General features: G+C 34.9%; 1 long non-coding RNA gene across 1 annotated transcript; it reads left to right on the plus strand.

Moving 5' to 3' along the window:
* Positions 1-258: 258 nt before the first annotated feature.
* Positions 259-26,330, plus strand: LOC112651986 (uncharacterized). Its single transcript, XR_003131191.3, has 4 exons — positions 259-503; positions 11,180-11,286; positions 23,899-24,009; positions 26,078-26,330. It is a non-coding gene; the product is annotated as an uncharacterized LOC112651986 (long non-coding RNA).
* Positions 26,331-27,566: the final 1,236 nt, after the last annotated feature.

Here is a 27,566-nt window from a genome sequence, read left to right on the forward strand (position 1 = left end):
GGTAATATAGGTTTGTTTTATTTGTCTCCTCAGCCACTAACATTAACTTCCAGATGCTGCTCAGTTAAGAGGAAAACAAATGAGCAAAAGGAAAAGCACTCATTGTTATGTTTCAGTACTTCAATACCTGGGGAAAACTATCAGTCAATATTTGTATCAGCTGTAGAGAGCACGTTGTATTTGTTAGAATAAAGCAACGATAAAGCATCAAAATTCCAAATTCCACTCCACATTAACTGATCATAGATGCAAGTGAGCACTTCTAAGTGATCACTCAGGAAACCAACATCCTTCCATATTGTGAGTCTACTATACTTGAAGTCCTCTCATTAATCACTAGATAAGGAGAAAAAAAATGGAGGAATTCTCAGTGCACGTATTTTTATGAAGCAAGTATGGAAGGGAGCATGTTTGCTTCTGCTCACACTCCACATGCCATGAGCTACAACCCAACCATATGGACACACTGAACTAATGGAACAGCTGGGAAATAAAGTACAGCTGTAAGTACAGGAAATAGAAGAAACAGATTTGGAGAACAGCTAAGTACTCTCTACCACATACATTACATCTTTACTTAATCTTAAAATTTGGAAATGAAATGGTAAATTTTATGTTACATATATTTTACCAGCACCACAACAGGAAATATTGGGGGAATAGGGTCTTCAGAAACAGTAAATTTCTGGTTCATTAAATTTTACTAAAAAATATCCTTTGGGTGGTCCTGCTCTTATTGTTGAAAGTGAGATTAAATTAACTTATTTTCCTGTCTTATTTTGCATAACACGGTTTGTAATTTTTGGCATCCAGATTGAGGGTCCAGAGGATGATTTTAAAAATCATTTAAAATAATACTAATTATAAGTGGTTTTATGATGTTTTTTTTCCTCAACATCCATTATTTTATTTTTACAACAAATATTTATTGATTGCCCATTATATTTAGAAACTAATGAGACAATGGGTACATAGAAGTAAACGAACAGAGAAGTCTCTAACCTGACCTTATGGAGTTTATATTCCTATAGAGGTAGAAGAATATTACACAAGGAAAAAAAGCCAGTTTATTAACAACTATATGATATTTTTTACAAAGCACATAGCCTGTCATGAGAATGTAGAGCTAGAAAAACAGCTGTAGTCTGTGTAACCAGCAGAAGTTAGCTGCAAGAAGAGGGAAAGTGGTGGAAGGGCATTTCAGGCACTGCTCCTACAAAGGCTCTAGTTGGGAAGGGGTGTAGCAACAACAGAACAACAGTGTGAAGGAGAGGGAAAGGGATAGGGGGTAATAATGGGTAATTAGGTAGGCAAGATTAAGCATTGACTTAACTCTAAAGGACTTTGGATTTGCCTCTGAGTGTAGAGTAGAGCCATTAAAATTCTGGAACATGGTATCAGTTACAATTCAGAAAGAAGACACCAGTAGTTCTTTTTGTTTTGTTTTTGTTTTTAAAGTTTTTATTTAAAATTTAATTAACATGCAGTGTATTATTAGTTTCATATCCTTTAATTCAAACTTAATAAAGACCAAACTGACCCAACCAACCTGGCTCTGCATTATACTCACAGATCCTCCACCCACTAATAAACTCACTAAAAAATTCAGCTCCCATTTCCCCAAAATCCACATCTAATTGATGGATAAACATCATTGACTTTACCTCTTAAATACCTCCAAGTCTCTTCACTGATCTCCAAGACTTCAGCATTATCAATCTCTGTTCGTCTTTCCCTGGGTTGTTCTAACAACCTCTAATTTGTTCTGCCCTTCAGTGGTTTGTTCTTACTCTCAGGATAAATTCCAAACTAAAAAAAAAAAAAAAAAAAAAAAAAAAAATTAAATAAATAAATAAATTCCAAACTATATGAAATAGCAGAGATGAGACACTTTTCCAGCTGGTCAAATCTCTCCTTTCTTTTCTCCAGCTACAGGCTTAGCCAGTTTGTGTTTATTTCATAATAAGAATTTCAGTATTAATCACAGAATAACGTTATTTTCCCTAAGAAGCCTGCTTGGTTTGTTTTTCTGTGGCACATCTAGCCATTTCTTCCTCTTGGAATCCACAGCTCTGTGTGTATTCCTCTTCTGTAAATTAATTTAAAAATGTGGAGAGTTGTATTGATTGCTGGTCTATTTGATGCTATTAAAATTTTTAAAGAATTTTGCTATGCAGCTTGCTCTATGCTCTATTACAAATCTGAAAGCAATTCCAAAATAAGGAATATTCCCAATTGATTCTAGAATTCATATTTCAACGTTAACAACTCACTCTTCCATTATTTAGAAATCTTGTCTTTGAACTTCATAGAAAGAGTCTACCAGATAAAGTCATTAGCCTCATGTTAAGGATAATTGATAAGAATTAACTGATAACTTCTTATATAATTACTAAAAGTAAAAATAAACTTTTACAAATGTGATTTGGCAATATATTTAGATAGCCTTTAAAAAATTCATGCAACTTATCTAGTAATTTTATTTCTGGGAATCTATCTTAAGGACCTCATCAGAGTGCATAGAGATATTTATGTAAAAGGATATTTACCACAATGTTATTGGGTATACAAGTCTGATTGCAGTGAATTGGGGGTAAATAAAGATGATGAATTTCTAAAATGGATTATATAGTCACTTAAATTAGTGGTATTAGGAGAATAAGGAATATATATAAGCAACCAGAAATGTGAGATTTATAAAAATACAAAAAGTAAGATCCCATTCCTTTTTAAAAAATGTATATAGTACATAGTATTGAAAACATATGCATGAAAATAGACTGGAGAAAAATGTACCAGAATACATATAATAATTCATCGTGATGAGATAACCATGAATTTTCTTTAACCATTGATTGATTTTATAATTTGAAAAAACAGCCAATAAGTACATGTTATCACTAGTTGTATTTTGTACCTGCCCACTTTCCCATGATTTCTTCTCAGAAATTTGTAACTGTTGACACCCTACTGAAAGGTCAGCATGCTACATAACCCTGAGCCACAGATTGCCCTAGATTTAGCCCTATATATTGGGGGGTTAGTTACTGTCTGAATAGAAAACAGAAACTTGACAAGCAAGATATTCCACTTGGAATTTTTAAAAAAGATGAATTTATCTATTTGAGAGACAGAGAGAGAGAGCACATGCACAAGCAGGGGGAGGGGCAGAAAGAGAGAGAAAAGCACTCTCCATTGAGCTCAGAGCTCAACCCAGGGCTTGATTCCAAGACCTCAAGATATGACCTGAGCTGAAATTAAGAGCCAGAGGCTTATCCAACTGAGCCACCCAGGTGCCCCTTCATTTGACATTTTAAGAATACAATATTGAAGGTTTTAGCATTTGGAACCAAAGTACAAGTGTTATAATAAAGAAAGGGGCAATGGAAACCAAAGAAAGTAAAAGAAAACTGCTGTGATGATGTATTAAGAGCACAAAGAGGGAGAAGTAATGATTTGACATTAAGAGAGAGATTGACTAGGCAAGACTAGCAAGGCTGGACTGCCCACCATTCAGCTCCTGAGCTGACTCTGTTTCTTAAAGTTTTCCTGTTTCTGTGATCCCTGGCTATATAGTGATCTCTGTACTTCAATGCCCATGAATATGAGACATACTATGTCTCATTATAATAAATTCCCTTTCCCTCCTTCCTTGAGGTTACTTTGTTACTGTTCCTTGCACCCAGAATAACTCTAAATAAAATAAGCCTTTTCCAGTTCATGTAGGCAGGATACAGAACTACGATTCATTAAAAGATCTAATGATTCCCCATTTTACTGACTTCACCTACTGTTATTTAATTTCACTTGTCACATAGAACTTTAGCCTTGCCTTATAGCATTTAGGATATTTGACCTTGCAATACAACTGTTTCTATACCATAACCTCCAATAGAGGGCAAGGTCCATGCCTTTGCTTTTTAAAATTTTATTAATTTTATTTATTTCATCCACAAAGATGTGTTGTGTTAATTGTAGCCATTCTGACTGGTGTGATGTGGTATCTCCTTGTGGTTTTGTATTTCCCTGATGCCAAGTGATGTTGAGCATTTTGTTCTGTGTCTATTAGCCTTTTGTATGTCCTCTTTGGAGAAATGTCTGTTTATGTCTTCTGCCAATTCCTTTTTTTTTTTTTTTTTTAAGATTTTATTTATTTACGAGAGATACGGAGAGATAGAGAGGCAGAGACACAGGCAGAAGGAAAAACAGGCTCTATGCAGGAGGACCGATGTGGGATTCAATCCCGGGACTCCAGGATCATGCCCTGAGCTGAAAGCAGACGCTTAACTGCTGAGCCTCCCAGGCATCCCTTCCGCCCATTCTTTGATTGGATTATTTGTTCTTTGGGTCTTGAGTTTGATAAGCTCCGTATACATTTTGGATACTAGTGCTTTATCTGATAAGACATTTGCAACTATCTTCTCCCATTCTGTAGGTTGCCTTTTGATTTTGTTGACTGTTTCCTTTGCTGTGTAAAAGCTTTTTATCTTGATGAGGTTCCAACAGTTCATTTTTGGCTTTGGAGATGTGTCTAGCAAGAAGTTGCTGTAGCTGAGGTTGCTGCCTGTGTTCTCTCCAGGATTTTGATGGATTCCTGTCTCACATTTAGGTCTTTCATCCATTTTCTGGATGAAAGTTTGGGAATTTATTTTTGTGTATAGCGTAAGAAAATGATCTAGTTTCATTCTGCACGTGGCTGTCCAATTTTCCAAACACCATTTGTAGAAGAGGCTGTCTTCTTTCCATTAGATATTCTTTTCTGCTTTGTCGAAGATTAGCTGACTGCAGAGTTGAGGGTCCATTTCTGGGTTCTCTCTTCTGTTCCATTAATCTATGTGCCTATTTTTGTGTCAGTACCACACTGTCTTGATGACTACAGCTTTGTAATATATCTTGAAGTCCAGAATTGTGATGATTATGATGCCACCTACTTTGGTTTTCTTTTTCAACATTCCTTTGACTATTAAAGGTCTTTCTGGTTCCATACAAATTTTAGGATTATTTGTTCCAGCTCTGTGAAAAAAATGTTGATGGTATTTTGATAGGGACTGCATTGAATGTACATATTTCTCTAAGAGGCATAGACATTTTAACAATATTTATTCTATTAACCCATGAGCATGGAATGTTTTTCCATTCCTTTGTGTCTTCCTCAATTTATTTCATGACTGTTCTATAGTTTTCAGAGTACAGATTCTTTGTCTCTTTGGTTAGGTTTATTCCTAGGTAGCTTATGGGTTCTGATACAATTGTAAATGAGATCGATTCCTTAAGAGAAGTTAAGAAATGCAACCAATTTCTGTGCATTGATTTTATATCCTGCCACTTTGCTGAATTCCTATATAAGTTACAGCAATTTTGGGGTGGAGTCTTTTTGGGTTTTCCACATACAGTATCATGTCATTTGTGAAGAGTGACAGTTTGACTTTTTCTTTACTGATTTGAATGGCTTTTATTTCTTTTTGTTGTCTTATTGCTGAGGCTAGGGACTTCTGGTACTTTGTTGAACAACAGTGGTGAGAGTAGACATCTCTGTCATGTTCCTGACCTTAGGGTCAAAGCTCTTAGTTTTCCCCATTGAGAATGATATTTGCTATGGATGCTTTGTATATGGCTTTTATGATATTGATGTATGTTCCCTCTATCCTTACCCTGTGAAGAGTTTTAATCAAGAAAAGATGCTGTACTTTATCAAATGCTTTTTCTTCATCTATTGAGAAGATCATATGGTTCTTGTCTTTTCTTTTCTTAATGCACTGTGTCACAATGATTGATTTGAGGATGTTGAACCATCCTTGCAGCCCAGGAATAAATCCCACTGGGTCATCGTGAATAATTCTTTCAACGTACTGTTAAGATCCTACTGGCTAGTATCTTGGTGAGAATTTTGGCATCCATGTTTATCAGGGATATTGGCTTGTAATTCTCCTTTTTGGTGGGTCTTTGTCTGGTTTGGGGATCAAGATAATGCCAGCCTCACAGAAAGAGTTTGGAAAATTTCCTTCCATTTCTATTTTTTGAAACAGCTTCAGAAGAATAGGTATTAATTCTTCTTTAAATGTTGGGTAGAATTCTCCTGGGAAGCTATCCAGCCCTGGACTCTTGTTTGTTGTGAGATTTTTTATTACTGCTTCAATTTCCTTGCTGGATATGGGTCTGTTCAGGTTTTCTATTTCTTCCTGTTTCAGTTTTGGTAGTTTATACATTTCTAGGAATGCATCCATTTCTTCCAGATTGCCTAATTTATTGGCATATAGTTGCTCTTAATATGTTCCTATAATTATATTTCTTCAGTGTTCACTTTGATGTCTCCTCTTTCATTCATGATTTTATTTGGGCCTTTTTTTTTTTCTTTTCTTTTTGATAAATCTGGCCTGTGGTTTATTGATCTTATTAATTTTTTTCAAAGAACCAGCTCCTAGTTTCAATGTTTCATTGATCTGTTCTACCATTCTTTTGGCTTTTATTTCATTGATTTCTGCTCTAATTTTTACTAATTCTCTTCTGCTGAGTTTAGGCTTTATTTGCTGTTCTCTACCCAGGTCCTTTAGCTGTAAGGTTAGGTTGTGACTTTGAGTTCTTTCTTGTTTCTTGAGAAAGGCTTGTATTGCTATATACTTCCTTCTTAGGTCTGCTTTTGCTGTATCAGCTGTGAAAACAGGTGGTGTTTTCATTTTAATTTGTTTCCATGAATTTTAAAAAATTTTCTCTAACTTCCTGGTTTATTCATTCATTTTTTTTTTAATAGGATGCTCCTTAAGCTCCATGCATTTGAGTTCCTTCCAAACTTCCTCTTGTGATTGAGTTCAAGTTTCAAAGGATTATGGTGGGAATAATCTCCATCTTTTGGTATGGGCTGAGACCTGATTTGTGACTCAGTATGTGATCTCTTCTGGAGAATGTTCATGTGCACTTGAGAAGAATGTGTATTCTCTTGCTTTAGGATGGAGTGCTCTGAATATATCTATGAAGGTCATCTGGTCCAGTGTGTCATTAAAAGCCTTTGTTTTCTTATTGATCTTCTGCTTAGATGATCTGCCTATTACTGTGAATGGGGTGTTAAAGTCCTCAACTATTATTGTAGTATCATCAGTGTTTCTTTAATTTTGTTATTAATTAGTTTATATAATTGGTTCCTCCCATGTTAAAGGCATAAATATTCACAATTGTTAGATCTTCTTGTTGGATAGACCCTTGAATTATGATATAGTGTCCTTCCTCATCTCTTATTACAGTCTTTGGTTTAAAATCTAATTTGTCTTGTATAAAGATTGCTACTTTCTATGGATGTCTGTTACCATGATAAATCATTTCCCAGCCCTCACTTGCAATCTGGAGGTGTTGTTGGGTCTAAAATGAATCTCTTGTAGACAGCATATTGACAGATCTTGATTTTTTTTTCTTTTTATCCAATCTGATATCCTGTTTCTTTTGATTAGAGCATTTAGCCCACTTACATTCAGAGTAACTATTGAAAGATAAGAATTTAGTGCCATTGTATTACCTATAAAGTCACTGATTCTGTATATTGTCTATTCCTTTCTGGTCTATGTTACTTTTGAGGATCTTTCCTCACTTAAAGGATTCCTTTAATATTTCTTGCAGGGGTGGTTTAGAATCACAAATTCTTTTAGTTTCTGTTTGTCCTGGAAGCTCTTTATCTCTCCTTCTATTCTGAATGACAGCCTCGCTAGGTAAAGAATTGACTGCATATTTTTCTCATTTAGCACCCTGAATATATAATATCATGCTAGACCTTTCTGGCCTGCCAGGTCTCTGTGGATAGATCTGCTGCCAGTCTTATGTTTCTACCCTTGTAGGTTATGCTGTCTCATGTTGGTTTTAGAATTTTCTCTTTGTCTCTGAAATTTGCAAGCTCCACTATTATATGTTAAGGTGTTGACCTATTTTTATTGATTTTGAGGGGAGGGTTCTCTGTGCCTCCTGGACTTGAATACATGTTTCCTTCTTTAGATTAAGGAAGTTCTCAGCTACAATTTGCTCCATTTTACCTTCTGCAGCACCTTCTTTCCTCTTCTTCTGGGGCCCCAGTTATTTTAATATTGTTTCACTTTATGGTATCAGTTATCTTGTGAATTCTCCCCTTGTGATTCAGTAGTTGTTTATCTCTTTCTCAGTTTCTTTATTCTCCCTCATTTTTCTTCTACTTCATTTATTCTCTCTTCTACCTCATTTATCCTAGCAGTTAGAACCTCCGTTTTTTTTTATTGCATCTCATTAACAGAATTTTTTATTTCAACCTGATTAGATTTTTGTTATTTTCTTTCTCCAGGAAGGGATTCTCTAGTGTCTTCTATGCTTTTTTCAAGCCCAGCTTATATTTTTATTATCATTATTTCAAAATAATGATCCAGTCATTACCAGTCATTACCAGTCTGCCCCATTTCACGACCTGAGCATCTTTCAGAGAAGGATGTCCATCAGCACAGATTTCTAAAAGTTCCAATTTTGCGCTCTACTGCTATATCACTCTCTGGTATCTGGCTTATAGAGGCTCTCTACCCCCACGGTTTATCTTCTAATACATCACCTCAGATTCACTTCTTTGCACTTTCTACCTTCCAAAAAGTGATCCATTTTCGATTTGTAGGGTTGTAGCAATTCTTTTCTTAGAGCTCTGGTTGTGTTCACAGGTGTTCAGAATGATTCATTAGCTATCTAGGTGAATTCCAGGGGCCAGATGAAACTAGGATCCTCTACTCCTCTGCCAACTTACTCCCTCCTAATCATTACTCTTTTAGTTGGGAAAGCTAGATAGTATTCATATGTTTCAAAGCCATTTCTATCATATTTTATCTAAAATAAATTACTGGGAAGAAATTCTGGTCTCAATTGGGTCTTTGTGACTTTTGAATAAAGTATTTTGCCATTCTCATTTTCCTCTTCATTACTGCTGAAGAATTTGCATTTTGCTGTTCATGAGAACTAGAAACATGCTGTATGAAATGTCACTAACTACTATTTGGGTGCTACATGCAAAATTTACAGGACCAAGCATACAGTTCTGGTACCAAAGTAGTTTCACATTAATGTTTTATAAAATGTAGATAGTTTAGGATTGTGGTTTTTTTGTTTGTTTGTTTGGTTGGTTAGTTGGCTTCGGCTTTATGAAAAGGGTTATTTAAAAGCTTCTTCAGGCACCTGGATGAGTCAGTTGGTTAAGCACCTGACTTTGGCTCAGGTCATGATCCCAGGGTCCTGGGATTGAGCCCCACTTTGGGATCCTTGCTCAGTGGAGAGCCTGCTCTCCCTCTCTCTCTATTCCTGCTGCTCCCCCTGCTTGTGTTCTCTCTCTGTGTCAAATAAATAAATAAAATCTTTAAAAAATAAATAAAAAATAACAGCTTCTCATTTGGGCCTTACCCAAATTTAGGAAACACAGTTGATAAATTTGGGAAGTGATTCATACCACTAGGTTGCTGATTAAATACTGTAGTACATTTGTATTCTTACCTATTATAAAGCAATTAAAAAGAATGGAGCTGTATGATGGCATGAAAGATGTTCAAGATATGTATATCTATATCTACAGATCTATAGAACTCTTATTTCCAGAGAGAGAAAACTAATTGTATGTACCTAGTGAACATTGTAAATTGCCTCTTTTCCATCTGTATGTTCTTCTTACCAGAATCCAAATTGTCTTCAGGAATTTACATTCTTCTGTGTGTCTCCATGGTTGGTGGCCCTACTTAAGATTCTCTAAAACCTTCTTCCTTGACAGTAATTGGTTTAAGAATGTGATCCAATATAGCCCTATGTCCTATGAGAAGGAGTTGCTGGGGATCTTGTAGTAAATTTCTTCTTCCCTTTTTGGGATTGTTTCTGAAAGCACTTCTGTCTTTCTTAAAATGTTGCTATATGTGGATATAAGACCCAAAACTGCTGAAGTCATTGCACTTGAAGCTCAATGCACAGAGGAGGCATAGTTCAATAAGAAATTCAAGGAAACATGGTCAGAAGTACTGGGTTAGGTGAACCTTGAAGCCTACATTTATCTATACTTTCAGTAAGGTAAGCCAATAAGTGTCCTTAGTTACAAGCTAATTTCTTTTGTCTAGCCTGTTGTACTTAAAACCATCTTGAGGTTTTGCATGTTTATGTGTATGGATGAGATTCTCAATTCATTGAAAAAATGGGAAGAATACATATCAATTAAGAAAGGTAAATAATGGAGGGGTGCCTGAGTGGTGCAGTCAGTTTAGTGGTGACTCTTGGTTTCAGCTCAGGTTGATATCTTAGGGTCATGATCTCAGGATCATGGGATCAAGCCCCATGTTGGGCTCCACACTCAGTGGGGAGTCTGCTTAAAGATTATCTCTCCCTTTGCTCCTCCCCCTTACATTCTCCCTCTCTCTAAAATAAATACATATTTTTTTTTAAAAGAAAGGAAAATAATAGAAAAAGTGGGTTTGGGAGAAGGGAAAGAGGTCCTCTACTTTTTATCTATACACTTTATGGACATAAATGAATATTTAATAATATTGAATTTAAAACATCAAATAAAATAGATATATTAAGAATAATTTATCTTCATTAGTATGCTGTCACTGTTCCCTTAGAAAATCACACTACCATCTTCTGATTTCTAATAAAATTAATGATGAAGTGATCAGAGTTCATTAATGCATACTTGAATACTTTAAGTTTTAAATGTTGGGAGCATGGTATATTTGAAAGGAGACAAGAGCCAAAGTCAGGAGATTTGAATTTCTCTCCTCTTCTGGCCACTAATTTAGGTACCTGGCTTCACATAAGCATAGAACTAAATGAGCCTGGTTTCCACCATCTACAGAGTGAGAAGAATGAACTCAAACATCTATTCAAAAGATTTTCCACTCTTCCCTGATTTTTTTGGCCCTAGCTTATATTGACAAATGAAATACTTTTAGCTAAAGGCAAGGAAAGAGACCAGATGAATTGATAGGTTTATTTCCAGTGATACCAGAATTGCTATATCTTGTGGCAGATAAGGGGTGATGAGAAAAAGCACATAGAAACACCATTTATTTCATTAACTTATTTATTCTCAGGTTAATGCTCTGCAGTAGTCATTAAAATAAAGACTGCAAAGAAGTTGGGATGCTTTATCTATAAATTAATTTATTGCCTTATAGTTTTATAATTTCATCTCTATAATGATATTTTCTTTCATCAGGTCAAAATGTATTCACTTTACTCAATACTAGAAAAACAATCTGATTAAAAAATGAGCAGAGGACTTAAATGACATTTTTCCAAAGAAAACTCACAGATGGACAACAGGTATATAAAAAGATACTCAACATCACTCATCATCAGGGAAATACAAATTAAAACCACAATGAGATATCACCTCACACCCGGTGGAATGGCTAAAATCAAAGACTAAGTGTTGGTGAGGATGTGAAGAAAAGGGAACCCTCGTGCATTGTAGGTAGGAATGTAAGCTGGTGAAGACACTGTGGAAAACAGTATATAGGTTCCTCAAAACATTAAAAATAGAAATATCATATGATCCAATAATTCCTCTATTGGGTATTTACCCAGAGAAGACAAAACACTAACTCCAAAAAAATATATGCACCTGTATGATTATTTTAACATTGTTTACAACAACCAGAACACGGATGCAACTTAAGTGTCCATCAATAGATGGATGAAGAAAATGTGATATATTTGTGTACGTATGTATGTATGTCTCTATATATATGTGTGTGTGTGTGTGTATGTGTATGTGTATATAGATCTATGTACACATACATACAATGGAATATCACAAGGATGAGATCATGCCATTTAAGGCAACATGGATAGAGCTGGAGGGTATTATGCTAAGTGAAAGAAGTCAGACGAGAAAGACAAATATCCTATGATTCCATTCATAAATTAAATCTTAAAAAAGTGAATAAACAAAAAGCAGAATCAGGACTATAAATAGAACAAACTAATGGTTGTCAGAAGAAAGGGGTTTGGAGGTTTGGCAACATGAGTGAAGAGGAGGGGGAGATATAGGCCTACAGTTATGAAATAAGTCATGGAAATAAAAGCAGAGCATAAGGAAAATAGTCGATGGTATTGTAAAAGCAATGTAATGGGACAGATGGTAGCTACACTTGTGGTCAGCACAGCATAATGTATAAGCTTGTTAAATCACTAAGTTGTACACCTGTCATTAATGTAACATTGTGGGTCAAATATACTCAAATTAAAAAAAATTAACACAATAAAGGCTATCTCTTCTGACTATAAAAAATATACTCACTTTATTCTTAAGCATTAACCCCCTCCATTTTCCCTTTTATATGTCTTTTTTTTTCCTATTTTATTACATGTCCTTGAATAAAAGAGTGGGTCTTGAGAATGACAAAATGAATCCTTTGGCAATCATCATAGTTGTTCAGTTACATTTTTATCATGCTCTTACTCAGAACAAGTTTAGTAAAGGGAAATTTATGTTAGCAAAAATTAACATATTCCAACTATATTTTCTACTCCCCTGTCATTTTTTCCTAAACAAATAAATGCATTTATATTTGATTAATTATCCAAATAATGTCTGACTATAATGTAATTCGTTGTTGGCTATTTATTCTTTTATGAAAGAATAATTGGTGCTAATGATTTCTTACAAGATGATATTTTATAATCTTCAAATATGGTTTAGTATACTTTTTCTTAGGAATTGAAAATTCTTGAGAAGTAGTTCCAGGGAAATAAAGTCTCCAATGTATAGATGATGAAGTGAAAATCTTAAGATGCTAATTATTTTTCCTAATTAGTTAACTAATTATATGGCAAGTCAGCCCAGATTTATAGTAAAATGAGATTCACTGCATATTCTGCTTCTTTTTTCCCCATCTTTTTGGCCTCATGTTTTCTAAAGCACCATTCAATTTATTTTCTGGCAAAAAAAATTAGGAAATTAGAATATGTACAGATATTTGAGAATATGAGTAAAATGTATTTCAGGTGAGAAAATACAACTATTTCAGTTTACAATACACCTGTATTCACAATTAACACTTGTTTCTCATTGTAGTGGTGCTGTCAGACCCGTAGGATGATAGGAACACAATATACTATCTGGACTCCAACAAAGTTCTCAAATAATGCACAACTGTCACATGCACTGGTGAGAGCGATGTCATTGACACTAGGAAATGATCTGAAGTTCTTTCATGTGCCATTACAACCTGGTTAACAGAGAACACATGTAGGGCAGGGGAGGGCTGCACCCAATAGGAAGAGCAAATCACCCATGTCCTCAAATATCCCATATGGTGCCCACCTGCCACTGATCCCAAAAGATTAGTGTAAAGATTCTGTCAAGAATTTGCCTTATTATCAAGTTGCCTGGCATGTGGTGAAGGAGGACTGCACTATTCTCAACTTATTTTGAGACACTTATCTGAATGCAGATAACAAAGAACCACCAATGTCACCGAATCAAGAATTGCTAAAAGGGGCAGCCCTGGTGGCCCAGCGGTTTAGGGCTGCCTTCAGCCCAGGGTGTGATCCTGGAGACCCTGGATGGAGTCCCACCTCAGGCTCCCTGCATGGAGCCTGCTTCCCCCTCTGCCTATCTCTCTCTCTCTCTCAATCTGTGTGTGTGTGTGTGTCTCATGAATAAATACATAAAATCTTAAAAAAAAAAAAAAAGAATTGCTAAAGGATTTCATCCTCAGGAAGCTGTGATTTGAGTCTACCTAAGGTCTTTCTGATGCAAATTAACTAGATTGATAACTCCTGGCTGTCATTGCTACTAGAAGCAAATAAGAACGCAGTCAGGACTCACAAAGTAGTTATAAGATTTAAGGACCCTTCTGTGTGCTACTTTATTTTCTAAGCTGGTGAAAACAGCTACCTGACTTTTGTGACAGGTAACTAAGTTTTCTGCTAGACTTTCTGTTCAATGGAAACTTCATTTAACCAGATGCCTATTCTCAGCATTGTTTAAGGCATTCTCTCTATGCTTATACAGATTCTTGATCTTTTTGCTTTCTTGGTTTTGATGAGTGTCAGTGGGGGGTAGACATTTAAACTATGTATTCTGTGTAGAGGAAATTCTTAAATAGTAATGCTATGTGCAGTGCTAATTCTTTTGAAAGGTTAAAAAAAACCCTCAATGTGCCTTATATAACATGATCTATTTATATTCTGTCACTAAGGAGAGTCAGCTGCATTTATGTTTGGGGTGAATAGAACAATTTATTTGTACCTTCTCAACCAACTGATCACTACCAGTTTACCCAACTCACTGACAACACTGTTAGGTCACAAGAAGTTATGAGAAGCATTAAAACATTTGGAACTGAGTTATGTAGCATACAAATATTTAACATAAAAATTCCAGGAACAGAGAAATGTAAGCACCAGAGTTTCTGTATCTTCTTCCAGTATCAGTTAAAATATTAAGTTCTGTCAGAGGATATTATGCATGACAACAGTTTCTAAGAGACTCTTGCATTCTCAGTCCCAAATTGGATGCTTTCAAAATTGCTTCAGTATTTCCAGCACCTGGTAGTGTGACTACTGACACCCACGTGAGTTCTTTTAACCAATAAGAAGCTCTTTGACTATAAAGCAAAGTATTGAATTGTGACCGCAATAGAAAATTCAGGAAGGGGGAGATAACTATTTTCGATTGTGTAGCTTCTGAAGCCAAAATCTGACTATGATTTCCTAAGACTATTAATCATACCTCCTTCATTTATGTGTGGAAACCAGCATGATGCATCAAATGTCACTATATTTACATCCCTCTCTTCTCTAGGCCTCTCAGTGCTTGGATCTGCTCTTACTACGTGTTTGATGTTTATCATATACTTTCTTCTGCTTTAAGATTCCTTATAATAGAGAACTTGTTGAATGGTGCATTATATAGAGCACATTACATGCTATGTTTCCATAAATCATTACAGCAACCTTATGCAATAGAGACTATTGTTATACCCATTCACAGAGGTGGAAACTGAAGTTTGAAAAGTTAAGTAACTTGCTGAAAGTGATGCATCATGTAAGTTATAGAAGATTTGAGTCCTGACTACCTGCCTTCAGTTTCCACATTCTTACTCTCCTTCCTTCTTCCCTCAATTTTCTCCCTCTCCTCCCCAGCATGACTGCAAAACCAAGGTGCTAGGAGTCAGAAACAAGAACAAAGTGAAGCTACTATCTACATAATGGAAGTCATTGACAAGATTAAAAATAAATTATTTCAGAATTGGACTTTATTTCCATGCTTTCTATCTTTTTTTCTCTTTCCTAAATCTTATAGATAGGAAGACGCCACTAATGTATACATGGACCACACAGTTCTCCTCCACCTGGCTGCAAAGACCCTGGAAAACCTAGCATGCTGAAAGGCACTGCAAGGCTTCCCATATTAGTCAAACATTCATTACACAAAGGGGCACTCTTTGAAGATTTGCTATTAAATGCTTTAAGTCCCTTTTTGTGTCATTTCATATCTCACTAATGGGTTTCAGTTTAATTCGGTTTTATTTATTCTTTGCTTATTTTATTACAGTAAAAAGGTGCCATTTAAAACCTCACAAATTACATACCTCTTTCTATTTCTGTTGGGTAGGAGTTTTTTGGTAAACCTTACAAAGCAAAGTGTAATGAAAAAAGGCCTGTGATTCAAGAAACTAATACAAAGAAAAAAGTGCTTTGAGAATGTAAACATAAACAAATGAAGATTAAATCGGCAGAGTGTATTGTCATAACCACACATTTTTAAGACATCAAATTACATATAATTTTAAATTCTTCAAATTAGGGGCACCTGGGTGACTCAGTGGTTGAGTGTCTGCCTTTGTCTCAGTTTGTGATCCCAGGGTCCTGGGATCAAGTCCTGCATCAGGCTCCCCAGAGGGAGCTTATTTCTCCCTCTGCCTATGTCCCTGGCTCCCTCTCTCCGTCTCTCATGAATAAATAAAATCTTTTAAAAAATAAAAAAAAATAGATTCTTCAAATTTTTATTTAAGGACGGCAAATAGTTTTAAACGTACTATATTTTTCCAACAGAATGATGCTCAGGTTGGTGTTTTTCTTAATCTCATCTTTTGTATTATTTAGACAATATTTGTATTATTTGTAATATTTGTATTATTAAGACACAATAAATGTTTTTATAATACCTATTTCCATCTCTACCAGTTAAATTAAGAAATAAAATAAAATAGATAAGAACTGGGTATCGTAAAATTATTTAAATCAGAAAACTTACATTTAACCCAGAAATTTTATCAAACTAAAATGATAGGCTAAAATGAATATATTTACCTTTAAAATAATCTAAAATATAAGAAATTTTTAAAGTTGCAAATATAAAAAACTGGCTGTAAACTTTTTCATAATTTCAAAGCTCATGTAGTCTTAAGACTTTCTCTACAGTATAAACATTATTTGAACTGCAATGAGCCCAATAAGGAAATTGTACAAAAAGGGGTGTGAAGAGTCAGGATATAGAGTATTTGCATAAATTTGCATCACTTACACATCCAGAAAAATTTCACTCACCAGCCAAATTTAGTTGAACAGATGAGAGCATTTTGATTCAAGCTCCAATTTCTAACTGCAACATTTGCTTTGGAGAGCCATGTATCCTTTTCTTATAAGGGTTTTTGCTGCTTTTGCACACATATCACAATCTACTGCACAAATTTTGGGGAAGGTATTTGTTTAATGCCTATTTTCTTCTTTTGCAATAGTAAATACCGCAAGGGCAAAACCATTGCCAAGTCTCCCTCTGTATCTCCCGGTGCTCTTTAGTGCTGAACATATAGTAGATGTTCAATAAATATTTTTAAAAATGAACAAATGAGTACATTGGACATCTCATTAAACTTCTCAGAAGGAAAAAGCAGATCATATACTGGCCTAATTTCAATCCTTTTATTCCAATGCTATGCTGGTTTTTTGATGATTCTGGCTCATTCTGATGACTAGGAATAATAACATGATTTGAAGTAATCTGAACTGAGCAAGGGAATTAGAGGTAGAGAAATACAGAGCATAGCTTTGGCTCAGAATAGATTTTGAAACTGTTTAGACAAAGCTTAAGTTTGATAAGTTAATATTGGAGTTTTTATTGGTACTGTAAAAATGTTTTGAACTGTGCTAAAGTTTAGATTTCAGGTTTGAGGATGGTTATTTTTTAGTTAATTTGAATTAAGTTTCCTAGTAATAACTACACTCTAGCATGGTTCTTAGAGCAAACCCATATGTGTGTGTGTGTGTGTATATATATATTTGTATATATGTATACACATACAAATGTACCATTCTGGGGCTCCATGCCTATCTTCTCTGGAGTCTGATATTGTCATAATAATGTAGGAGGGCACTTGGGTCACTCAATCTATTAATGTCAAACTCTTTATTTCAGCTCAAGTCATGATCAGGGTTGTGAGATAGAGCCCCGCACTGGGCTCTGCCTTGGTCATGGAACCTACTTGAGATTCTGTCTCTCCCTCTCCCTCTATCTCCACTTGCCTTCTAATTAAAAAAATAAAAAGACTGGAGCACTTTGAGGGACGTGGGTGGCATAGTCAGCTAGTTGTTAAGTGTCTGACTCTTGGTTTCAGTTCAGGTGGTGATCTTAGGATTGTGAGATGAAGCTGCATGTGGGGCTCTGTACTCAGTGCAGAGTCTGCTTTAGTCTCTCTCTCACTCTCCCTCTCCCCTCCTTCTCCTGCTCTCTTCCTCTGATAAATAAATCCTTTAAAAATTAATAATGGGGGAGACAGAATTGGGGGGCCTCTGTACACATGGAGTTACTGCTGTATACATCCTTTATATACTACATGAAGACAGAGATGTTTAATTCAATGACCTAGGTTTCTTTTACACTTTAAAATTCTGAAAAAAAATCTGTATAGCCTATACTCAACAGTTTAAAAGGTACACATCTACATTAAAGTATGACAAATAATGTCTATATATCCAAGATTTAAATATATACCAACTTCCAGATATAAACAATATTGTAAATGCTGCACTGGTTTAAAAAAATAAAAGAAAAAAAAATAAAAAAAAAATAAAAGATTTATTCTATCTAGTTATATAATTTACTTCTTCCCAAGCTGTTTTATTAACTAAGTTAATTTCTGATTTACAGAATCAATGAAATATCTCTGTATTAATTTCTAATGCCTAATTTCACTTAGTATTCCTGAGACAAAACTTAGAATTGCCTCACTGGGCAATCTCCATTCTTTACCACCATCTTCAGCCCTATCTAAATGAAGACTAATTTGCACGTCTCTTCCTTTAGAAGTGAGCAAAGAGAATAATGAACAATAATTAAGTAATGAGTTCAATTAATTAATACATAAGTTTTAGTTGTTCATTTCTTTTGTTTTACTGTTTTCTTCCAAAGTCCTCTTTTCAGAGCTCTGGAGACTGGCCAATTTCCTATTTTTTCTTTTACATCTCTTCTCATTCAAACATGCAAATGTGTTATTGTGTTGCTTACTTTTAAGCATTTTGCCATTTTTCAAACTGAGCCTGGACTCAGCCATAAATATATGCTTCAGCATATGTGAATCCCAGGAACCACCTTGGGTCACTACCACCCACTGTGACCTCACTCCTTCTGAACTCACAGTGTGTGAACAACTTGTGACACTCACTTGGCAATTAATCATGCCTGCCTTGTGACATTTCTGATGATGTATATTTAACATCACATAGTTATATAATTTGTCAGTGTATCCACACCCAGCCACCTCAATTGAACTGCAAGCTCCTTGAGGCAGATTCAATGCCTGTCCTACAGAATGCATTGTAAACAAGGAAAACATGTGCTGATTATTGGATTGACTATATGCATTTAGTTATGAAGGAAGTCAAGTAGCATGAACAATGAAAAGTTAAAAATGTCTTCCCCTAATCAGATCTCCCTGGTTATATTAGTGTTTAGGAAGCAATTGTGACAGTTCTCAATAAAGAATCCATAGATGTTTTTACCTTTGAAAAGTCAACACCAAGAATGAGGTATGAAATACCATAGGATGAATATTATGCTTTATTTCTTTAGATGACTTGATACATATTGAGTCCAAATCTTTCTTTTTTTATTTTTAAAAAAGATTTTATTTATTTATTTATTCATGAGAGACACAGAGAAGCAGAGACATAGGCAGATGGAGAAGCAGGCTCCTTACAGGAAGCCTGATGAGGGACTTCATCCCAGGACCCTGGGATCATGACCTGAGCCAAAGGCAGACGCTCAACCACTGAGCCACCCAGGTACACTGAGTCCAAATCTTTCTACACTAAGATGCTATCTCCTAGAAATGGTGCCTGGTTAAGTTAAGAGTGTGAATGCAATAATGGGACCAAAGTCAAATAAATTTGAGAAAAATTAGCATAAATAACATTAAACAGATTTTTACCCAGTCAGAATTCACAGAGCTTTTTAATATTCTCATACTTCTCAAGGTATAAGACAGAGAATACAGTATACCTCTTTACCCAAATTTGTGTAAGCACAGATTTCTTTTTAAAGCATCTTACAATATATGTGTGCCATAGTAGTCACTTTTAGAAACCCTGAGGTAGAAATTTCAGGCACATCTTATACGATTCATAGTGCCTAAAAATGGGTTATCAACTTCAGGGGACAATTTCTTATTTGGGGGGCAAAAGTCCAATATTAACTTGATTTTGGTTGTTCACTCTTTTAGTCCTTTAAGGTCTGCAGCAGATCCATCAGTCTCTCCTATGTGGCCATTTCCTCCCACTGTGTTATGAGGTTGATGCATTTTGATATTATGTTATTGCTTTTCTAAAATTAATCTCATTTAACCAAGTGGATTTTAAGAATCTATATCTTTTCTTTTTCTTCCACTGCACTATGATATCCTCTGCAGACTGTGTAAGCATGTCTGCTTGTATTGAATAGCAAGCAAGGTTAAAGAGAGCAGATCCATACCAAAGTCCTACTCTACAGCCATTAGCTGTATGATCTAACTTGTTACTTCCCCTTCTAGATCTCAGCTTCATTCTCTGAGTAAAGATCAGAAAGTATAAAAATTAGAAGTCTTAGTAAACTATAAAATGCTTTGCACATGCAAGGCATTTTTGGTCATCTTACAATTAATTTCTTATATTTATTCATATTTCGGTTAATGAGAAATGGGATGCCTGGATGGCTTAGTGGTTGAGCATATCTTCCTTTGGCTCAAGGCATGATCCCAAGGTCCTGGGATTAAGTCCCGCATCCAGCTTCCTGTAGGGAACCTACTTCTCCCTCTGCCTGTGTCTCTGCCTCTCTCTCTGTCTCTCATGCATAAATAAAATCTTAAAAAGAAAAACCTGCTTAATGAGAAACTACTAATAGTTAAGTCTGGATTGTCAAACAGGAGGTGGTAAAAAGCATAAGGGAAACTTCTACATTATACCTCTGTGAGCTTTTACAAATTTTATTATTTTATTCTAAATCTATTTTTCCAAATATATATTTATATATATATTTATATGTATATTTGGAAATATATATAATATAAACTCAAACCAAGCACCATCATAATATCTGTTATTTCAGGTGACACAAGGCTAAAACTATAACTTAAACAAATGTGGAACTTGCAAGTGCAGGACTAAATATTGATCAAAATGTTAATAGCCTATTCAATTCTTTACAACTCTAGACTAAAAAGAGTGAGCTAGTGCCATATTCAAAGGGAAATGCACAAATGATGCCAAAGCATAGTTCTCATCTTTGTACATCTTTGATGGGAGAAGGCAATGTCCTCTCCATTTCCTTTTATGGATTTGACAAAAACATTAATCATAGCTTTTGTTTGTACTATGAGAGCATCATTTTTTAAAGGAACCTCTTGTGTTTCTCACATTCAGATGCTAATCAATTATGTCCTCCTTTGCCTTTGGATAAAAATCAAACAAAACATCCATTAGCAAATTATCTTCATTAGACTCTGGGGAAATGTTGAATAACACTTTTAGAGACTCACAGTGCTCCCAGGGGAGACAGTCGTTAAAGCAGCACTGATGGTGGAATTAATATTAGCAAAAATTTACTCTTACTACTGAAGATTTTAAGGACAAATGGTATTTTCATTTCCTGAGACAGTTTTCTTTTCTCAGATTAGTAATAGACTTTTTCTACGTAAAAAGAAATACTTTTGTAGAACTGAAGAAATCAAGTCTGCCTTACAGCTTATGTCAAAAAATTGGTTTATATTTTGTCAATGTTAATAAGAAAATTACCAAATAGATTTTCTTCTAAAATTATAAACATCTATATGTATAATAAATTAATAAATAATGTAAATATCTGTAACTCTGGATGGACTTCTTTGCAGCACCAGAATCAGGTGTTTATCACAAAGTCTAGAATATGTATTTTTTTTAAGATTTACTGCATTTTTAGAGATTTTTTAAAAGATTTTTTTATTTATCTTAGAGAGAGAGAGAGAAAGTAAGCAAGCAAGCAAGCATGGTGGGGAAGTGTAAAGGGAGAGAGAATCTCAAGCAGACTCTGAGCTGAGCACAGAGCCCAATGCAGGGCTTCATCTCATGATCCTGAGATCATGACCTGAGCTGAAACCAAGATACTTAATCGATTGAGCCACCCAGACACCTGTATACTTACTCTATTTTAATAATAATTTACTTCTTCAAGTGCCTTTGGCTTTCAACTGCCCTCACATTTTTCATTTCTATGCATTTCAAAAGATGTTTGGTATTGAAGTGATGTAAGCTTTATTAGAATTAGAGAAGTGTTTTTCAATATAAATAAAGTGACACTCTTACAAGAATTTGTCCAGGCTGGGGCCTTCAGAAACACTAATTGTTCAAAGAGCTACAGATTTCTTATCCTTTAAGGAAAGTCATTCCAAAGCCCTTCTCATCTTAGTTCAGGCTTATAACTAAACAATCACAATCCTACTGTAATAAAGATCTTTAATTCCTGACTGTTCTCTTTCATATTCACCCTATCCCCTCTTTTCTCCACCTCACATCTATTCTATATCCAATGCTTAAGCTGCTTCATTTATGTCACCAGTATCCTCCCAAATTTTCCATGTTCTACCTCCCCCCAACTTACCATAGGATGAAGCTAACATTTAAAACATTTAAAGCTCCTCTAGATTGTGACTTTCCTGACTTCACTACCATTTTCTCTTATTCCTGGTCTACACCAGGGCTGCCAAACTCACGCTATACTTTTCTGATTTCATCCCTTTGCTCCATGTGCCTTTTATCCTGCCTCTTTAATCCCTACCACTCTACATATGTCCATATTTCTAGGAAGAGATGTTGGGCATTTTGAATATCACATTACTGAGAGCTGTATTTTGTTGTTTTCTTTACAGATTAATGCACTTCATTTGGCTGGAAGTAAGTTACTTGCAGAACATCTGACTCCTTTTAAAACTTGTTTTTATGGTTTTTTTGAACAGATCTGTTGTAGTCTTACAGCTAGTTTAGCGTTCCTACAAAATCTTGTGCCCTTTGCCGGATGGCCTGAGTGTTCAAAAAAGACTTCCTCTCTCATTTCTTGGAAAAATCCTCTGAGCTTTGAGTAAACTAAAAGAGTGTTTTAGTTTACAATTCCCCAGTTATTTTTTTCTCACTCTTGTAGAGTTTCATTCAAGGTACATCCATTTTAGTATTCAATCACAGACACACGGCAACCCCTTTGTGGATTTATGATGTTGTTTTCTCTGTTTAGTTCTCTCCTTTCTGGTGCTCTGACCACAAATATCAGCTGCCTCAGGCTTCTCAAACTCCAATCTCTGTCTACTCAACTGAATAATTTGCTTGGTTTCCTTATTCCTATACTCTAGTCCAGAAAGTACTCCCAGAAAGCCAAGGTAATTGTATGTAGGTTCACCTCACTTTTTTCTCTTTCTTCTAATGGCTCATAGTCCCATAGAGCATATTGACCAATGTCTGTAGCAGGTGATTCGCTTTTTCATTTCCCATTATGGAATATCACATCTGGTTCCAGTTATTCCATCATGACTAGAAATGCCATACCTAACTTTAAATAACATCTAGAGTCTCAATTATTTGTTTGGTTTGGGGAGGTGGTATAATTTTCTATTTTTATTTTATTCACTGATAAAAGTGAACTGTCAGAGACTATCATGTTTACCAAAAAACTCACTTTTTCCCTGATATACTTGCAGTAAAACGTGGCCATGTGATTGTCTTCTGTCCAATAGACTATGAATGAAAGTGATGATAGACACTTTGGAACTTGTCCCATTAAATACAACCCAGTAGTCCTTTACCCATTCCCTGTCTATGTTTATTGGATGAATGCAGAATGCTCCAAGGACTTGTAAAATGGGTTCACAAAATGGAAGGCTGACTATGAAGCATATCCACATTGGATGATTAATAATAAATTTACTATATAACTCCCTCATCTTTTGGGGTTGTCTGTTTCAGCAGTTTGTCTACTTTGACTGAATGAGTAACAATAACATTAGAACATATTATTATTTTGTGCCAATGCAATTAAATAAAATTAGAAAATATATTTAAATAGATATACTAGATAAGTGTCACTAATGACAAATATTATTATTATTATTATTATTATTATTCTTACTAATCCTACTATATATCTTACTATTTTAGTAAGATAATGATATTTTAAATTAACATCAACATGCTAGATATTTTATAAATACACAAAAATACACTCAGTTTTCTAATTGTACACAGTCAACAAATGTACATAAGTTTTAAGATCTTGAGTTATCCTGTAACATTTTAAATTGCTTTTGAATAGGAAATTTGTTCAGTAAGTGGGAACTATTCAAAATGGGGCTTTTAAGCATGGCATTTATAGGTTCATCAAAATCATCTTATCCTTTGCTGTGCCTAATATAAGATATATTCTGCCTTTAGGTACTTGGGTCTGAATGGGCTCTCAGACTTAATATTTGTACTCAATATGGTCAGAACAGTCATCTAGAAAACAAAGTTGAGAATTCTGTGCTCATAAAGAAACTACTGAAAGTAAGTAAGAATCAACTCTGATGGTCTATGAGCAGAGAGGAATAATTATTTCTTCTTATAACTCCAGGCTTTCTCCTTGAGGCGTATTTTCTATTATTAGCAATTAAGTAGACTTTAGAATGTCACTTGAATTCTCCATCTCAGCACTGCACTTGGATGATTAAGCAGCCAAAAGAGTTAGTAATGATCTAAAGTTGATTTTAATAACAGCTGTGTTTTAGGCAAATCAGGGTCAGGTGGGTGTTAAAGAGGGTGGAAGTTACCTTAACCTGCAGATTAAACAGGTTGTAAAATATGATCTCATACACAAGGTGCAGGCTGCCACTGCACATCATGCTATGCTCCTAAGTCCCATCTGATTCATTACAGTTTCCCCAACAAGTGAACATCTTGAACACACTGCAAAAATCCTGGCTGACAAAATCACCTCCTGTTTGTGCTATGGTAAAAATCATGCATTTACCAGCCAGATTATCAAACTAATTAGTTGTTAGTGATGCTTCCAATGTTGGCACTTTATTTATTAGTGATTCCCTGTATTTAGCTTAAGTAAGAATTTAAGAAACTGTCAGAAAAGTATTTGTTTATGTCTTAGAAAAATCTGTTCATGTTAACCAGCTTGGATAACAAGTTTTAATTTTTCATATCTTAGGGAAAAAATAAACATTTTTCTATTAACTAAAAGAATAGTTTTCCAACATTGGTGCCCCCTGGTAAATATTGGAAAACTGCCATGTCTCTCAAGAGTCACTGAAATGGAAACAGGGGAAGAGAAGGTCACAAACAGTCATTTGGGATAATTTAATAACACTTTATTTCACAGGATGCTTAGAAAGTACATATAATAATAATGATGCACTGGAGATCATGTGTCTTTATATTTAAACAGAACAGTGAAATATGTACATATTTATGTAATATGTAGAGCCTTTTACATGTATGTTATATATACATGTATATTTGTGCATATGCATTATAATAAAATATATAAGACTATTACTATGGATCTCACTTAGAGGGCTCAGCAAAATTATCTAGTCTAAAATGTTCTGCAATTGTCCTAAGTCCACCTGTCTGTCTGTCTGTCTCTCTTTCTCTCAAATTCTGTAGAAACTGAGCACATCAATGGCCTAACAGCTTGAGGGTTATAGTCTTTCCTCCCAGGTGTTGTTAGTCTTATCTACCATAGAATTATATATATGTGTATATATATATATATATATATATATATATATATATATATATATTTCAGATTCAAGAGCTTTCAATTTGATAAGATTTTATTTTTCTTTACTAAAGTTTCAGCAACTTCCTACCATGTGCCATCATTTTTCTAAGTGCTGGAGAAAAAATGGCAAAGAAAAACAGTCAGTCCCTGCTGTCATGGAAGATGCAGGCCAGTAGAAAAATAGATGGGTTCAAAAAATGCATACGAATACTTAAAATTGATAAGTGCTATGAATGGCTGATATTTGATCATGTGAGAGTATAGAATAGTCAAATTTTCCTGAATAAAGTAAGCCAGAAAACACCTTTCCCAGAAATTAATGATTAATGATTGACTTGAAATCTATACAAAATAAGGAATAAGGCAAAAAGTAGATGAGAAGTTTTCCAGAGAACATCCATGTGCAGTTTACTTTACTGAGAGGAAACTGATGTTCTTGACAGGGATTAAAAACTATCTTTACAAATAATAAAGCTTAAGTCTAAATATGGAAAGCAAAAAGTAAGGAAAACCCCAACTCATCTCAAAGTATGCTTTTTTTTTTTTTTTTTTTTAAAGTCAATATGGTCAGTTTTAAAGATGAAGTTAAATTTGGGAGGCAATGTTTCTTCTGGTAGTATGCATTTTATTTGTTTTACATCCATTTGATTTCAACTGTTCTTTTTGATGACAATGATAAAAATGCTAGTTAATAAAGGTAGCAAATCAGGTAAAACTTAGAAAAATTTTCGTTGTTAAACATTGATGCTCCTGTATTAATGCTCAGTGGGATTCTATAGGACTTGTATAGGGGATTGGATTTTAAGCATTTACTTTGCTCACAAGATTGTTTTTGGCAAGTTTCAGGTCATCCATAATCCAAGATGTAATATTGGAAGAGAAATCCACAAGTTGACTTTAAAGTCACTTGGAATAATTAACCTTCAGAAAAGTTTTTGACATTGATCCTATATGATAGTTGCTACCTGCAGAGAAGTCAACAGGGCTTGCCACTAAGAAGCACCTACTCCAACACAGCAAAGTCCAATGATCTGTTCCCATAAATGCTTCACTGGGTTTGTGCTACCTTACATAGCACTTTGAGGTGGCTGAATGAAGGACACTGAATAATAAAATTTACTTTATTCAATGGTTCAATTAATTTATGAATTAATCCAAAAAATGAATGAACTCCTTATTTTAATGTTTAATATTCACATTGAACATTTTTTCACTTCTCAAAGAAGTGAAAAATCCGTAAAAAAATTTCTTTTGCTATTAAGCCATAGATTGTCTGTAGAATCGGAAATACTCTGGACAAAATTTTAATTGGTGACTTTAAGCTGGTGGGCAAGAATTATTTGAGGATTGCTGGCAGCATCTTTCACATCATTTGATGCCCATGGGTTACAATGACAGAAGAATTTCTTGTTCCAAGAGTAGCAAACTAGATTTGTTGCCAAGATCCCAGATGGCCCATACTTTTTTACAGTCAAAACTTTGCTTGGCAAAGAAACTTTTGATCAATTCAAAGATCTTCAATTGCCTTTGCAGTTTCCAAAAGGAGTTTACAAAAATAGGGAGTTTTTAATGTTGTTAGCATGCACACAATAAAGGAAAATCAAATGTTGGTTACACTGGGCAAAATCAGTACTTTCTTTGTTGAATGATGAAAGAAAATGGTGTCATTTCAATTTTACTATGCCCTGTGTCAAGTCTTAGAGAGAATGTCAGCAGACACATAATGGATGTTATAATTTATTAGAGATTTGTTGCAATTTTCTTCCTCTGCTCTAAGCCACAAACTATATTAATTCATACACATTAGTCCACTAAAGTTCCACCTGCCAGAGGTCCTACTCTGACAAAGCAATAAGCAGTGCAGTGTAATTAAAGTCAAAGCTTTTCTGTTGGGGCAAATCCAGACTTTAGTACATTTCCAGCAATTCCAGACTGAGATGTTATCACTTCAAAAAGGATCCACGTTATCTAAAATATTTCTCAGCACGGAAAAGGTAGACTGCTCCTTCACCTTTTATTACTTTAGGCTCCTGTTATTAGGTGACCTGCTATAGAATAAGCTCCATAACTTCCATTCTTATGTGTTTTTATTAATTATAGTTCTCTAGAGAAACAGATTCTTATAGAATATATATACACACACTCCTTTCCAGATCTGAAGGCCTGAGAACCAAGACTGCTGAGGAAAGAAGACTGATGTCTTAGCTCACACAGTCAGCAGAAAGTGAATTCAACCTTTCTTTACTTTTTTGTTCTATTCAGGGTCTCAACAGATTGGATGATGCCCAACCAGATTGGGAAGGGCAATCTGCTTTACTCAGTCTACCAA

Source organism: Canis lupus, chromosome 4 (assembly GCF_003254725.2).
Source record: "Canis lupus dingo isolate Sandy chromosome 4, ASM325472v2, whole genome shotgun sequence".
In the NCBI taxonomy this organism is placed as follows: Eukaryota; Metazoa; Chordata; class Mammalia; order Carnivora; family Canidae; genus Canis; species Canis lupus.